The 14,913-nt window shown below is 43.9% G+C and overlaps 2 non-coding genes across 2 annotated transcripts; both read right to left on the bottom strand.

The window, feature by feature from the left end:
• Positions 1 to 3,569: 3,569 nt before the first annotated feature.
• Positions 3,570 to 3,642, bottom strand: trnam-cau. Its single transcript has one exon. It is a non-coding gene; the product is annotated as a tRNA-Met (tRNA).
• Positions 3,643 to 4,265: 623 nt separating this feature from the next.
• Positions 4,266 to 4,338, bottom strand: trnam-cau. The gene has a single exon. It is a non-coding gene; the product is annotated as a tRNA-Met (tRNA).
• Positions 4,339 to 14,913: the final 10,575 nt, after the last annotated feature.

Raw genomic sequence — 14,913 nt, 5'->3', positions numbered from 1 at the left:
ATAACAGAACATGGCCAAGATGTTCAAATGTTCATAAATGACCAGCATGGTCGAATAATAATAAGGCAGAACAGTTGACTGGGGCATGGTCCCAGGGCTCAGGTCCTCCGAAAGAGTGAAAGAAAGAGAGAAAGAGAGAATTAGAGAAAGCACACTTAAATTCACACAGGACACCGAATGGGACAGGAGAAGTACTCCAGATATATCAAACTGACCCTAGCCACCGACACAAACTACTGCAGCATAAATACTGGAGGCTGAGACAGGAGGGGTCAGGAGACACTGTGGCCCCATCCGAGGACACCCCGGACAGGGCCAAACAGGAAGGATATAACCCCACCCACTTTGCCCAAGCACAGCCCCACACCACTAGAGGGATATCTTCAACCACAAACCTACCATCCTGAGACAAGGCTGAGTATAGCCCACAAAGATCTCCGCCATGGCACAACCCAAGGCGCCAGCCCAGACAGGATGACCACATCAGTGAATCAACCCACTCAGGTGACGCACCCCTTCCAGGGACGGCATGAGAGAGCCCCAGTAAGCCAGTGACTCAGCCCCTGTAATAGGAGTTAGAGGCAGAGAATCCCAGTGGGAAGAGGGAACCGGCCAGGCAGAGACAGCAAGGGCGGTTCGTTGCTCCAGAGCCTTTCCGTTCACCTTCCCACTCCTGGGCCAGACTACACTCAATCATATGACCCACTGAAGAGATGAGTCTTCAGTAAAGACTTAAAAAGGTTGAGACCGAGTCTGCGTCTCTCACATGGGTAGACAGACCGTTCCATAAAAATGGAGCTCTATAGGAGAAAGCCCTGCCTCCAGCTGTTTGCTTAGAAATTCTAGGGACAATTAGGAGGCCTGCGTCTTGTGACCATAGCGTACGTGTAGGTATGTACGGCAGGACCAAATCAGAGAGATAGGTAAGAGCAAGCCCATGTAATGCTTTGTAGGTTAGCAGTAAAACCTTGAAATCAGCCCTTGCTTTGACAGGAAGCCAGCGTAGGGAGGCTAGCACTGGAGTAATATGATCAAATTTTTGGGTTCTAGTCAGGATTCTAGCAGCCGTGTTAGCACTAACTGAAGTTTATTTAGTGCTTTATCCGGGTAGCGGAAAGTAGAGCATTTCAGTAGTCTAACCCAGAAGTGACAAAAGCATGGATTAACTTTTCTGCATCATTTTTGGACAGAAAGTTTCTGATTTTTGCAATGTTAGTAGATGGAAAAAGCTGTCCTTGAAATGGTCTTGATATGTTCTTCAAAAAGAGAGATCAGGGTCAGAGAGTAACTTGCAGGGTCCTTCACAGTTTATTTTCAGACGACTGTACAACCATTAAGATTAATTGTCAGATTCAACAGAAGATCTTTTTGTTTCTTGGGACCTAGAACAAGCATCTCTGTTTTGTCGAATTTAAAAGTAGAAAGTTTGCAGCCATCCACTTCCTTATGTCTGAAACACATGCTTCTAGCAAGGGCAATTTTGGGGCTTCACCATGTTTCATTAAATGTACAGCTGTGTGTCATCCGATAGCAGTGAAAGTTAACATTATGTTTTCGAATGACATCCCCAAGAGTTAAAATATATAGTGAAAACAATAGTGGTCCTAAAACGGAACCTTGAGGAACACCGAAATTTACAGTTGATTTGTCAGATTTGTCAAAGTCACCAAAGATTAGAATATTATCTGCTATGACTACAAGGTCCGATAGGAATTCAGGGAACTCAATGAGGAACGCTGTATATGGCCCAGGAGGCCTGTAAACAGTAGCTATAAAAGTGATTGAGTAGGCTGCATAGATTTCATGACTAGAAGCTCAAAAGACGAAAAACGTCATTTTTTTTTGTAAATTGAAATTTGCTATCGTAAATGTTAACCCCTCCGCCTTTGCGGGATGCACGGGGATATGGTCACTAGTGTAGCCAGGAGGTGAGCCTCATTTAAAACAGTAAATTCATCAGGCTTAAGCCATGTTTCAGTCAGGCCAATCACATCAAGATTATGATCAGTGATTAGTTCATTGACTATAATTGCCTTTGAAGTAAGGATCTAACATTAAGTAGCCCTATTTTGAGATGTGGAGGTATCATGATCTCTTTCAATAATGACAGGAATGGAGGTGGTCTTTATCCTAGTGAGATTGCTAAGGCGAACACCGCCATGTTTAGTTTTGCCCAACCTAGGTCGAGGCACAGACACGGTCTCAATGGTGATAGCTGAGCTGACTACACTGACTGTGCTAGTGGCAGACTCCACTATGCTGGCAGGCTGGCTAACAGCCTGCTGCCTGGCCTGCACCCTATTTCATTGTGGAGCTAGAGGAGTTAGAGCCCTGTCTATGTTGGTAGATAAGATGAGAAGCACCCCTCCAGCTAGGATGGAGTCCGTCACTCCTCAGCAGGTCAGGCTTGGTCCTGTTTGTGGGTGAGTCCCAGAAGAGGGCCAATTTTCTACAAATTCTATCTTTTGGGAGGGGGCAGAAAACAGTTTTCAGCCAGCGATTGAGTTGTGAGACTCTGCTGTAGAGCTCATCACTCCCCCTAACTGGGAGGGCCAGAGACAATTACTCGATGCCGACACATCTTTCTTGCTGATATGCACGCAGAAGCTATGTTGCGCTTGGTGATCTCTGACTGTTTCATCCCTAACATCGTTGGTGCCGACGTGGATAACAATATCTCTATACTCTCTCTACACTCGCCAGTTTTAGCTTTAGCCAGCACCATCTTCAGATTAGCCTTAACGTCGGTAGCCCTGCCCCGGGTAAACAGTGTATGATCGCTGGATGATTCGCTTTAAGTCTAATGCTGCGGGTAATGGAGTCGCCAATGACTAGAGTTTTCAATTTGTCAGAGCTAATGGTGGGAAGCCGGGCGTCTCAGACCCCGTAGCAGGAGGAGTAGAGACCAGAGAGAATCGGCCTCTGACTCCGACCCGCTGCTTAATGGGGAAAACCGGTTGAAAGTTTCTGTCGGCTGAATGAGCGACACGGTTGAGCGTTCCTACAGCATTTCCTTCCAGAAACAGTGAGAAAGTTGTCCGGCTGCGGGGACTGTGTCAGGATTTATACTACTATCTGTACTTACTGGTGGCACAGACGCTGTTTCATCCTTTCCTACACTGAAATTACCCTTGCCTAACGATTGCGTCTGAAGCTGGGCTTGCAGCACAGCTATCCTCGCAAAAGGCGAAGTACAAAAACGGCTACAATTAGAAGGCATCATGTTAATGTTACTACTTAGCTTCGGCTGTTGGAGGTCCTGACGAATCGTGTCCAGATAAAGCGTCCGTAGTGAAAAAGTTGAAAAAGTTGAGGAAAAAATAAATAAATATATGAGCGGTAATTAAAAAGTGAAAACCGTAAAGTTGTCAGGTAGCAAAACAGGTTGGCAACAAAACGCACAGCAACTCGAAAACAAGCCTGCCAAAAAGATTGCTTTCATTCTACAGTAATACATATCGATATGGACCTTAAGATGTGGTATCCACCTTGACAAAAGTATGTATTGTGTGAAAGTCCAAAATGAGAGTGAATTCATCTTCAGCCAACACTCTTTTGAAAAGCTTTGCTGCCCCGTGTGAGGATCGAACTCACGACCTTCAGATTATGAGACTGACGCACTACCTACTGCGCTAACGAGGCCCTCCTTGCAAAGATGTGCAAACAGCAAAGAAAAAAATATTGATACCGAACTTCAGATTTTGACAGTGATGTTGAAACCACCGTGCCAAAATATATGTATGGTCTGAAATTCTACAACCCCTGAGACAAAAAGATTGATTTCATTCTAAAGTAATACATATCGATATGGACCTTAAGATGTGGTATCCACCTTGACAAACGTATGTATTGTGTGAAAGTCCAAAACGACAATGAATTCATTTTCAGCCAACACTCTTTTGAAAAGCTTTTCCACCCAGTATGAGGATCGAACTCACTACCTTCAGATTATGAGACTGATGCGCTACCTACTGCGCTAACGAGGCCCTCTTTCAAAAATATCAAATAAGAAAAAAAAATATTGATCCCGAAACTTTAGATTTTGACAGTGATGTTGAAACCACCGTGCCAAAATATATGTATGGTCTGAAATTCTACAACCCCTGAGACAAAAAGATTGATTTAATTCCAAAGTAATACATATCGATATGGACCTTAAGATGTGGTATCCACCTTGACAAAAGTATGTATTGTGTGAAAGTCCAGAACGACAGAGAATTCATTTTCACTTCATCTTCAGCCAACAGTCTTTTGAAAAACTTTGATGCCCTGTGTGAGGATCGAACTCACGACCTTCAGATTATGAGACTGACGCGCTACCTACTGCGCTAACGAGGCACTCCTTGCAAAAATGTCCAAACAGAAAAGAAAAAAATATTGATACTGAACTTCAGATTTTGACAGTGATGTTGAAACCAACGTGCCAAAATATATGTATGGTCTGAAATTCTACAACCCCTGAGACAAAAAGATTGATTTAATTCCAAAGTAATACATATTGATATGGACCTTAAGATGTGGTATCCACCTTGACAAAGGTATGTGTTGTGTGAAAGTCCAGAACGACAGAGAATTCATTTTCACTTCATCTTCAGCCAACACTGTCTTTTAAAACTTTTTTTGAAGAAATGGACAGTATCTGTAGTTATTTAATGAATAAAAGGTTCTACATTTGCTTTGAGTAGTGAGGATCCAGAAAAATGGCAACACATACGCTAAGTTTTTTCAATTAGTCTTTTGACATTCTGATTGTTCTATTACTGTTCAATTAAACTTCAACCAAAACAAATTTCAGCACTTATCATTTCTGCATTCCCTGCACTCAATTGCAGTGGTGAATAAGTACCTTAAATGTCATATCCACTTGAGTAAAAGTAATTTTCTATTGAATGACTGACTGATCATTTAGAAAACCTTTTGCAATTATGTTTTCACAGCTAAAAACTGTTCTGATTAAATAAGCACTCAAACTGGCCTTCTTTTGACTGTTGAGTATCTGGAGCATCAGCATTTTTCAAAATAGGCTCAAAATGGCCAGAAACAAAGACCTTTCTTCTGAAACTCGTCTCTCGATTCTATAATACAGTTTGACATGTTCCTACGGACTGTAACGGAACTTTTTGACTCTTCGTCTGCTCCTAGTGAACGCCCTTCGTGAGTTTGGTGCACAAATAAACAAAAGGAGCTATTTGGACATAAATGATTGACATTATTGAACAAAACAAACATTTATTGTGGAACTGGGAGTGCATTCTGATGAACATCAAAGGTAAGTGAATATTTATAATGTTATTTCTGACTTCTGTTGACTGCACAATATATGGCAGATCTTTTGGGCTCTGAGCACCGTACTCACCGTATTGCATGGTTTGCTTTTTCAAAAATCTTTTTGAAATCTGACATATTGCATTAAGGAACTTTAGTGTATCTAAAGTTCCATGTATACCACTTGTGCCATCAACATTTGATGTATTTCTGTAAATTGATGTGGCTCTCTGCAAAATAACCAGATGTTTTTCTACTACTTTACATAATGCCCCAATGTATCAATATTTTCTTATATAAATATGCACTTTATCGAACAAAACATATGTATTGTGTAACATGAAGTCCTATGAGTGTCATCTGAAGATCATCAAAGGTTGGTGATTAATTCTATTTCTGATTTTTGTGACTCTTCTCTTTGGCTGGAATAATGCCTGTTTTCTGTGACTTGGCTCTGACCTAACATAATCGTTTATGGTGCTTTTGCCGTAAAGCCTTTTGAAATCGGACACTGTGGGAGTGGGATTAACAAGAAGTGTATCTTTAAAATGGTGTAGAAATACTTATGTTTGAGGAATTTTAATTATGGGATTTCTGTTTCGAATTTGGCACCCTGCAAATTCAGCCCCTAGAAGTTTTTAAATAGAGTACCTGCAAACACCAGTCTCAGCATCAACCGTGAAGAGGCGACTCAGGGATGCTGGCCTTTTTGGCAGAGTTCCTCTGTCAGGAGTCTGTTCTTTTGCCCATATTTATCTTTTATTTTATTGGCCAGTCTGAGATGTAGCTTTTTCTTTGCAACTCTGCCTAGAAGGCCTGTATCCCGGAGTTGCCTCTTCACTGTTGGTTGAGACTGGCAAATTGAAGAGGTTCTAGGGTGGCAGGTAAGGTGGCGATATGATCCTTGACTAGTCTCTGAAAGCGCTTCATGATGACAGAATGAGTGCTACGGGATGATAGCTATTTAGTTCAGATACCTTTTGCTTTCTTGGGAACAAAGAATAATGGTGGCCATCTTGAAGCATGTGGGGACAGCAGACTGAGATGGGATCGACTCAATAAATTAAATAAACACACCAGCTAGATGGTCTGCGGAGGAAATGCTCGGAGTACTCGGCTAGGGATGCCGTCTGGGCGGCATCCTTGCGAATTAACACGTTTAAATGTTTTACTCACATCGGCCACGGAGAGGAGAGCCCACAGTCTTTGGTAGCGGTTTGTGTCTGTGGCACTGTATTGTCTTCAAGCGCGCAAAGACATTGTTTTAATTTGTCTGGCAGCAAAGACTTGATGTCTGCGACATGGCTGGTATTCTTTTTGTAGTCCTTGATTGTCTGTAGGCCCTGCCACATATGTCTGGTGTTTGAGCCGTTGAATTGCGCGCCACTTTGTCTCTATACCGCTAGGTAGGTAGGTTAGTGTTGGGCCACTAACTGAAGGTTGCTAAGATCCGAATCCCCAAGCTGCCCCTGAACAAGACAGTTAGCCTACTGGGGAACAGTGGGTTATCATTGTAAGTAAATTTGTACTTAACCTTTCTAGCGCAGGGCTTCAGCAGCGGAACACCTCGACAACATTCCGCTGAAAGGCAGAGTACAAATATTTAAAAAAAAATTAAATCAATTTCAAGTCAAAAGAACAGCCACTTTTCCAGCGAAAGATTGGAGTAAAAAAAGCAGAAATATAGATAAAATTAATCACTAACCTTTGATCTTCATCATATGACACTCATAGGACATCATGTTACACAATACATGTATGTTTTGTTCGATAATGTGCATATTTATATCCAAAAATCTGTTTACATTGGCGCCTTACGTGCTGTAATGTTTTGATTCCAAAACATCCAGTGATTTTGCAGAAATACTAAAAATAACCATTGATAAAAGATACTAGTGTTATTCACAGAATTAAAGATATACTTCTCCTTAATGCAACCACTGTCAGATTTCAAAAATCTTTACGGAAAAAGCATAATCTGAGAACTGCGCTCAGAACTCAAAACAGCCAGAGGAATAGTCGCCATTTTGGAATCAACAAAGTTAGAAATAACACCATAAATATTCACTTACCTTTGATCTTCATCAGAAGGCACTCCCAGGAATCCCAGTTCGACAATAAATGACTTTGTTCCATTTTATGTCCAAATAGCCACTTGTTGTTGGCGTGTTCAGCCCAGTAATCCAATGTTTGTATTGGGCCATATTCCCAGTTGCCCTGCCTTTTATTAAATGCGGTGGTATGTGCTTTCAGTTCTGAGCGAATGTTGCCGTCATTACACGGTTTCTGGTTAGGGAAGGTTGTACACAATGTGACTATTTAAACATCTCATATACACTTCATTATAAACTCGCTCACTGATTCAGCGTATGTCACTGTTATCTGAGGATACTTGGAACTAATCCCAGTCCACGTGATCGACGCAATCTTGAAGCGTGGAATCCGATTGGTCTTACCAGTGTTGGATAGACCGAAGCGTGGGTGCTTCCTGTTCTAAACTCAGCAAAAAAAGAAACATCCACTTTTCAGGACCCTGTATTTCAAAGATAATTAATAAAAATCCAAATAACTACATCTTCATTGTAAAGGGTTAAACACTGTTTCCCAATCTTGTTTTAATGAACATTCACCTGTGGAATGGTCATTAAGACACTAACAGCTTACAGATGGTAGGCAATTAAAGTCAGTTATGAAAACTAGGACACTAAAGAGGCCTTTCTACAGACTCTGGAAAAACACCAAAGAAAGATGCCCAGGGTCCCTGCTCATCTGCGTGAACATGCCTTAGGCATGCTGCAAGGAGGCATGAGGACTGCAGATGTGGCCAGGGCAATAAATTGAAATGTCTGTAGTGTGAGATGCCTAGGCAGCGCTACAGGGAGACTGGGCGGACAGGTGATTGTCCTCGCAGTGGTAGACCACGTCTCGGACCTGTTGGATCGGAGGGTGAGGGCCATTCCCCCCCAATAATGTTTAGGAACTTGCAGGTACCTTGGTGGAAGAGGTGGGGTAACATCTCACTGTAAGAACTGGCAAATCTGGTGCAGTCCTTGAGGAGGATATGCACTGCAGTACTTAACCTGACAACCTGACAAACCTGACAAACAAGACTCCCTAAATTTTATCAGCATATCAATTGCGCAACCAGGGGTGGAAAGACCCTGGATCATTGTTACTCTAACTTCCGCGACGCATATAAGGCCCCGCCCCGCCCCCCTTTCGGAAAAGCTGACCACGACTCCATTTTGTTGATCCCTGCCTACAGACAGAAACTAAAACAAGAAGCTCCCACGCTGAGGTCTGTCCAACGCTGGTCTGACCAAGCTGACTCCACACTCCAAGACTGCTTCCATCACGTGGACTGGGAGATGTTTCGTATTGCGTCAGACAACAACATTGACGAATACGCTGATACGGTGTGCGAGTTCATTAGAACGTGCGTTGAAGATGTCGTTCCCATAGCAACGATTGAAACCTTGGATTGATGGCAGCATTCGTGTGAAACTGAAGGCACGAACCACTGCTTTTAATCAGGGCAAGGTGTCTGGTAACATGACTGAATACAAACAGTGCAGCTATTCCCTCAGCAAGGCTATCAAACAAGCTAAGCGCCAGTACAGAGACAAAGTAGAATCTCAATTCAACGGCTCAGACACAAGAGGCATGTGGCAGGGTCTACAGTCAATCACGGACTACAGGAAGAAACCCAGCCCAGTCACGGACCAGGATGTCTTGCTCCCAGGCAGACTAAATAACTTTTGCCCGCTTTGAGGACAATACAGTGCCACTGACACGGCCTGCAACGGAAACATGCGGTCTCTCCTTCACTGCAGCCGAAGTGAGTAAGACATTTAAACGTGTTAACCCTCGCAAGGCTGCAGGCCCAGACGGCATCCCCAGCCGCGCCCTCAGAGCATGCGCAGACCAGCTGGCCGGTGTGTTTACGGACATATTCAATCAATCCCTATACCAGTCTGCTGTTCCCACATGCTTCAAGAGGCCACCATTGTTCCTGTTCCCAAGAAAGCTAAGGTAACTGAGCTAAACGACTACCGCCCCCGCAGCACTCACATCCGTCATCATGAAGTGCTTTGAGAGACTAGTCAAGGACCATATCACCTCCACCCTACCTGACACCCTTGACCCACTCCAATTTGCTTACCGCCCAAATAGGTCCACAGACGATGCAATCTCAACCACACTGCACACTGCCCTAACCCATCTGGACAAGAGGAATACCTATGTGAGAATGCTGTTCATCGACTACAGCTCGGCATTCAACACCATAGTACCCTCCAAGCTCGTCATCAAGCTCGAGACCCTGGGTCTCGACCCCGCCCTGTGCAACTGGGTACTGGACTTCCTGACGGGCCGCCCCCAGGTGGTGAGGGTAGGCAACAACATCTCCTCCCCGCTGATCCTCAACACTGGGGCCCCACAAGGGTGCGTTCTGAGCCCTCTCCTGTACTCCCTGTTCACCCACGACTGCGTGGCCACGCACGCCTCCAACTCAATCATCAAGTTTGCGGACGACACAACAGTGGTAGGCTTGATTACCAACAACGACGAGACGGCCTACAGGGAGGAGGTGAGGGCCCTCGGAGTGTGGTGTCAGGAAAATAACCTCACACTCAACGTCAACAAAACTAAGGCGATGATTGTGGACTTCAGGAAACAGCAGAGGGAACACCCCCCCCATCCACATCCACACGTAAAAAGTTGATAGAGATGGAATTCACGGCACAAACGGGTTACAAAATGTTTCGATTTAAGCTATAAAAATTGATTTTATCAAAGAAAACGGCACTTCATTTGATCACTGGGACCCTCAGGAAGAGAAATAAGAGCAAGATATCAGATTGTAAGTCATAATTTTACCTAAAGATGTGAATGTGTAAAAACTGTCATGGTGGAAAATGTTTAGGTTGATTGCTCTTAAACAAAAGCATGGTATTTGTTCTCTGTAATAGCTATTTTAAATTGGAAAATGGAGTTTGATTACCAAGATCCTAATCTTTTGAAGGATGTAAGACACTTGCATTTTCAAGAATGTTTGTTACGACGTATTTTTAGTTGTCACTCTGAAATTTCCCTGATGTTGATTCCTGTACAGGGATCGCAGCCATAACAGGTTTTAAGCAATGATGGACTGTCCTTTATCTTTGCTTATTTGAGCTGTTCCTGCCTTAATATTGACTTGGTATTTTACCAAATAGCCCTATCTTCTGTATTCCACCCCTACCTTGTCACATCACAACTGATTGGCTCAAACTCATTAAAGAAAGAAATTCCACAAATGAACCTGCACAAAGGCACACCTGTTAATTGAAATGCATTCTGGATGGATTTATTCTGGATGAAAGAATGCCAAGCTTTTGTAAAGCTGTCATCAAGGCAAAGGGTGGCTACTTCGAAGAACCTAAAATATATTTGAATAGTTGAAAACTTTTTGGTTACTACATGATTCCATGAGTGTCATTTCATAATTGATGTCTTCACTATTACTCTACAATGTAGAAAAGAGTCAAAATAAAGAAAAACCCTGGAAGGAGTAGGTGTCAACTTTTCAAATCAAATTTATTTATATAGCCCTTCTTACATCAACTGATATCTCCTTAATTGCTGTACAGAAACCCAGCCTAAAACCCCAAACAGCAAGCAATGCAGGCTAGGAAAAACTCCCTAGAAGGCCAAAACCTAGGAAGAAACCTAGAGAGGAACCAGGCTATGTGGGGTGGCCAGTCCTCTTCTGGCTGTGCCGGAGTGGAGATTATAGCAGAACATGGCCAAGATGTTCAAATGTTCATAAATGACCAGCATGGTCGTATAATAATAAGGCAGAACAGTTGAAACTGGAGCAGCAGCTTACGGGGCAGGTGGACTGGGACAGCAAGGAGTCATTATGTCAGGCAGTCTGGGGCACATGGTCTAGGGCTCAGGTCCTCGAGAGAGAAAGAAAGAGAGAGAAAGAGAGAAGAGAGAAGGAGAGAATTAGAACGCACACTTAGATTAACACAGGACACCGAATAGGACAGGAAGGTACTCCAGATATAACAAACTGACCCTAGCCTCCCGACACATTAACTACTGCAGCATAAATACTGGAGGTTGAGACAGGAGGGGGTCAGGAGACATAACCCCACCCACTTTGCCCAAGCACAGCCCCCACACACCACTAGAGGATATCTTCAACCACCAACTTACCATCCTGAGACAAGGCTGAGAGTATAGCCCACAAAGATCTCCGCCATGGCACAACCCAAGGGGGGCGCCAACCCAGACAGGATGACCACATCAGTGAATCAACCCACTCAGGTGACGCACCCCTTCCAGGGAATGTGCTGTTCAGTAGGATAATAGTAGACCAACCCAAGCTGTACTGTTCAGTAGGATAATAGTAGACCAACCTCAAGCTCTACTGTTCAGTAGTATAATAGTAGACCAACGCAAGCTGTGCTGTTCAGTAGGATAATATTAGACTTTGTTCAACTCAAATCAAATGTGCTGTTCAGTAGTATAATAGTAGACCAACCCAAGCTGTGCTGTTCAGTAGGATAATAGTAGACCAACCCAAATGCTGTAGACCAACCCAAGCTGTGCTGTTCAGTAGGATAATAGTAGACCAACTAAGCTGTACTGTTCAGTAGGATCAAAAAAAAACTACTGTCTTATACATCAGTGTAAATCCGTCAAATTTATTTATATGTTCGTACATCAGCTGATATATGAATGAGTGCTGTACAGGGCAGCATAGGCAAGATACAGCAGATGAATGCAGGTGTATATACATATGGCTAGGAAAAAACTCCTAGTTAAAGTGGCTAGTGATACATGGAAGAAACCTGAAGGAACCAGGCTATGTGGGAGTACCAGTCCAACTTCTATGGCTGTGTAGGGTGAACATTATATAGTAGCATTGTTTAAAGTGGCCAAGATGTTCAAATGTTCATAAATGAATTCCCATGATTAAAGTGGCTGGAGTAGGAAATCATTGAACAGTGTGTTACAGTAGCCACCACTGTTAGTGGTGGCTGTTTAACAGTCTGATGGCCAGGTGGAATAAAGAAGCTGTTTTCATCATGTCAGGTCCTAGCTTTGATGCACCTGTACTGGGCTCAGGTCAGTTGACAGCTGGGTAACAGGCAGTGGCTCGGGTGGTTGATGTCCTTGATGATCCACCTCATGGCCTTCCTGGGCATCAGGTGGGCTCCAGGTCCTCCGGAGGGCAGGTAGTTTGCCCCGGTGATGAGGGTAGAGACCTCACTACCTCTGAGAGCCTACGGTTGAGGGCGGTGCAGTTGCCATACCAGGCGGTACCCCAGCCCCCCTGCGGATGCTCTCGATTGTGCATCTGTAGAAGTTTGGAGTGCTTTTGGTGACAAGCCGAATCTTCAGCCTCCTGAGGCCCCAGAGGTCACCCCGGACAAGGGCCAAACATGCTGTCTGTGATATAACCAATTCAGTTTGCCCAATGTGTAGCCCCCCAGGAACTTAAAACTTGCAACACTCAACCTACCATTCCATGAGACAAGGGGGGTATAGCTCCACAAGATCTCCGCCAGTCCACAATCATCTCCTTAGGCGCCATTTTTGAGTGGATGACCATTTCCTGACACCACACTGAGGGCCTCACCTCTCCCAGGCCGTCTGGTTGTTGGTAATCCAGTGACCCAGCCCCTGTAATAGGGTTAAACAGAGATTCCCAGTGGAAGCGAACCGGCCAGGCAGAGACAGCAAGGGGAAAGTACAGTTGCTCCCAGGCCTTTCCATTCACCTTCCCACTGTGGGCCAGACTACACTCAATCATAGGATCAGCGGGGATCGTCTTGTTGCCTAAAGGTCACCACCTGGGGGCGTCTCTGACAGGAAGTCCAGTACCCAGTTCTACCTAAATGGGCTCGGGAACCCTGGGTCTCGAGCTTTTGATGAGAAATTCTGAGGGTACTGGGCGTTGAATGCCGAGCTGTGTAGTCGATGAACAGCATTCTCACATAGGTATTCCGGCTTGTCCAGATCAGAGAGATAGTGTGCAGTGTGCAAGCCCAGATTGCATCGTCTGTGGTTAGCAGTAAAACCTTGGAATCAGCCCTTGCTTTGACAGGAAGGGTGTAGAGAGAGATATGGTCCTGACTAGTCTCAAAGCACTTCATGATGACGGATGTCAGGATTCCACGGGCGGTAGTCGTTTAGCCTCCTGAGTTTATTTGAGTGGCACCATCGGGAACAGGAACAATGGTATTCCTAGTCACAAGCATGGGAACAGCAGACTGGTATAGGGATTGCTGAATATGTCCGTAAACAAGTCCGTGTTTAATAGTAGAAAGTTTGCAGCCATCCACTTCCTTATGTCTGAAACACATGCTTCTAGCGAGGCAATTTTGGGGCTTCACCATGTTTCATTGAAATGTACAGCTGTGTTTCATCCGCATAGCAGTGAAAGTTTACATTATGTTTTTCATGAATAACATCCCCAAGAGGTAAAATATATAGTGAGAACAATAGTGCCTAAAACGGAACCTTGAGGAACACCGAAATTTACAGTTGATTTGTCAGAGGACAAACCATTCACAGAGACAAACTGATATCTTTCCGACAGATAGTCTAAACCAGGCCAGAACTTGTCCGTGTAGACCAATTTAGGTTTCCAATCTCTCCAAAAGAATGTGGTGATCGATGGTATCAAAAGCGGCACTAAGGTCTAGGAGCCACGAGGACAGATGCAGACCTCAGCGTGGGATGCCATTAAAATGTCATTTACCACCTTCACAAGTGCCGTCTCAGTGCTATGATGGGGTCTAAAACCAGACTGAAGCATTTCGTATACATTGTTTGTCTTCAGGAAGGCAGGGGCTGAGCAACAGCCTTCTTAAAATCTTTGAGAGGAATGATCCAGGGTCTTTCGATATAGTTGCCGATAGTTTTTTATAAAATTCTGGGAGTCTTGTTTTTTTCAGATTAGGCTGTTAAAACTGCCACTTAGTGAGTTTGGTACACATCCAGGATGCAGAGAGTTAAATATGTTCAAGCCATAGAGGGCCAAGCACAGGGGAAGCAGCTCTTTATAATCAGAGTTTAGTTGGAATAGGGTCCAGTATGCAGCTAAATCAGAAGGTTTAGAGGCCATGATTATTTTCATCATTGTGTCAAGAGATATAGTACTAAAACACTTGAGCGTCTCTCTTATCCTAGGTCCTGAGATGTTTGTTCAGACTCAGGACAACTGAGGTTTGGAGGAATACGCAGGGTTTAAAGAGGAGTCCGTAATTTGCTTTCTAATAATCATAATCTTTTCCTCAAAGAAGTCTCTGAATTCCTGCTAAAGTGAAAGTCATCCTCTCTTGGGGAATGCTGCTTTTTTAGTTAGCTTTGCAACAGTATCAAAAGAATTTCGGTTGTTCTTATTTTCCTCAATTAAGTTAGAAAAATAGGAGATCGAGCAGCAGTAAGGGCTCTTCGGTACTGCACGGTACTGTCTTTCCAAGCTAGTCGGAAGACTCCAGTTTGGTGTGGCGCCATTTCCGTTCCAATTTTCTGGAAGCTTGCATCAGAGCTCGGGTATTTTCTGTGTACCAGGGAGCTGGTTTCTTATGAGAAATTTTTTTTAGTTTTAAGGGGTGCAACTGCATCTAGGGTATTGCAAAGGTTAAA

Source organism: Oncorhynchus tshawytscha, unplaced genomic scaffold (genome assembly GCF_018296145.1).
Source record: "Oncorhynchus tshawytscha isolate Ot180627B unplaced genomic scaffold, Otsh_v2.0 Un_contig_11008_pilon_pilon, whole genome shotgun sequence".
NCBI classification, from domain to species: domain Eukaryota; kingdom Metazoa; phylum Chordata; class Actinopteri; order Salmoniformes; family Salmonidae; genus Oncorhynchus; species Oncorhynchus tshawytscha.
This window is presented reverse-complemented; position numbering and strand designations above follow the sequence as displayed.